Genomic DNA, 2,586 nt, shown 5'->3' on the forward strand with positions numbered 1-2,586 from the left:
TGCATCAGATTCCATCCAAAACCACTTCCCTGTTGCCAGAGTCCAGGGGGACTCAGAGCCATCGCACAATATGCTGCCAATACACATATAAACAAAATCAAAACCCCTCTCCAAGACTTTTCCCCATATTTCAATGCTCGTGGTCAGGCTGAACAGGGCTTTGAGCAACCTGGTCCAGTGGAAGGTGATCCTGCCCATAGCAGGGGGGTTGGTACTATGTTTAAGCCCCCTCCCAACCCAAACCATTCTATAATTATATGAAATCAAACATAACACCAAGTGCCGGCTGTCAGGGAAAACAAACCTTTCTATATTTCATTTGTTTCCTAATAAGTTTAATGATCGCAGGCTCTGGTCAGGTTAAGTGCCTCAAAGACTGGGGGAGCAGCACTGCTCTCATGATAGGGTCATAGAAGTACCTCTTCCAGCTCTGTGTGGTTCTGGGAGTGATAACATCGATATCACCCTGTCACACAGTAACTCAGATTCCTCTCGTGTTTCTGGGTAGCACTCTTTAGCAGTGTTTGATGTGGGCCTGAGGCACAAGCCAGCCTATTTACCTTGAATGAATTATGAGAGTTTGCTTTGTCAGACTAAAAGCATATTTTCAAAACCAAGCATTTTCCAAACCATATTAAGAAACATTTATTCCACATAGTGGGAAAAATGGGTAATTACTTTTCCTTTTATTTATTTTCTGTGAATTTGGAACATTTTGTATTGGTTTGAGAGGTTTTTTTGGTTGATAAATCTTCAGCAGAGCAATAGGATTTGCAAGTATACTTGTCTGGTAGGGCATGTCTGCACAGCATTTCAGATGTGTGATCACGCATAATAAAAATGTTTGTTGGAAATGAGCTTGTTCATGTTCTGCCACGTATGTGAGCCAAGCAGCCCAGACTTGCCAGCCACCTGCATTACAAAGCCATCATTTACTCCACACAGTTGCCCATATTAATTGCACACCTCAGCCTCCAAAAGCACAGTTTGCTTCTTAGTATCTTAGTACACAGCCACTGATAAGAACAATCATCTTTCTTAACTACTATGGCCAAGAACAATACATATATATATGTCTATGTTCAAGATAAAGACTCAGGATGCTTCACTTCCAGCCACCTACAAAAACGGTGTCTTCTCTGTATCAGATGGAGAACACAGCCTGGGGAGGATGGGCTCTGTTTCTCTGCTTTCCTGGGTGGTTGCATATAGTGTTTCATACTTTGAGCAGATTTCTGAGTTGTTTTTAGGAAGTGACCGATTTTGGCCTTCTAGGAATCTTTCTTTCTTAACTTTCTGAGGTTACATACAATGTGAAACTGAATTAACAACATTTGTCATCAGCAATTTTATTATAGATCTTGATTTTACAGTCAATATTTTATATTGCAACAGAAGAAGTACAAAAATGAGCATGAATACAAACTTTTAACTGATAGTCAGAAAAAACCTATTTCTAAGTATGGTATGTGTCTATGTTGATGCATCTAAGTGGTTACATAACAGCTTGCAAATAAAAATACATTTCACTTACTGTAAACATTGCGGGTGAGGTCTTGGGTTGGTCCAGCCAGGCTCAGTGCAGGCCTTCTATTGCTATTACAGAGACGAGCTTTATCTAGAGACGCTCAAAGTTACACCAGCTTGTGTAGTTCCATAAGGATGTACTTGGCAACTGCTGGTTACATTTTCACCTCAGCACCCAGGAGTGTATCTATAGCAAAGGCTGCTCTGCTCACTTAGTGTCAATGGCACTGCACAGAGGCACTACAGCCATGGCCACAAGCTGGCCTCAGATACTTGTTTTGCTATAAGCACTGCACTTGAGACTGGTAAAATAGAAATCAAAGGAAATCAGTGAAACCTGCTGTTTCAGTGCACTATGGCGTGTTGGTGCTTGTGAATTATACACCTCAAGGCACCACCTTTCACTGCAGAAACTGAGGTCAAGAGAGACTCCTTACTGTGGCAACCGTTTGATGTTTGTTTCTATTCCAGTGGATTCCACAGTATTCAAGCTGTGTCCTGAGGGACCTTTTATGAAAGTTGGGAGGCTAGTGTTTACTTCTATATTAAGAACAAAATGTAATCTGACCAGCAGTGGTATATTCAGTAGGATTTTAATGGAGCTATCTGAGTCAGTCTCACAATTTTCTCTCCCGGCTGCACACTCAGCAGTTCTTACAGGTGCAGGCAACCCTCTGAGGAGTTTCTGTTCTTTTCTTGGCTCAGCTCAGCTGTCTTCCCACCAGCTGTTTACTGTGATACCCATTAAAAGGCAAGAACCACTCTGCCTATTCCATTGCTTGCTTTACCTGCTCAGAAGTGTCACAGTACCTGGGAAAGCCATGATTTATACTATGTGCCAGTGGGCAATGTTCCCCTCTGGGGAAGGTTGCACTGGGATGCAGGGAAAGCGTCGCATGTCCAGTGCTGATCTGGGCAAGTTCTGCTTCTCCTAGAAAGTCTCTTTCTTCTCTGTGCATGCCCCAGGGAGTCCCTGCTCTGTACCAGTGGGGAGCTGTATAGGAGGGAGCAAACCAGGGCAAAGCACTTGCCCTCAGTCACTGCCCACAGGCCCAGCCC

Source organism: Corvus brachyrhynchos, unplaced genomic scaffold, assembly GCF_000691975.1.
Source record: "Corvus brachyrhynchos isolate BGI_N302 unplaced genomic scaffold, ASM69197v1 scaffold80, whole genome shotgun sequence".
NCBI classification, from domain to species: Eukaryota; Metazoa; Chordata; class Aves; order Passeriformes; family Corvidae; genus Corvus; species Corvus brachyrhynchos.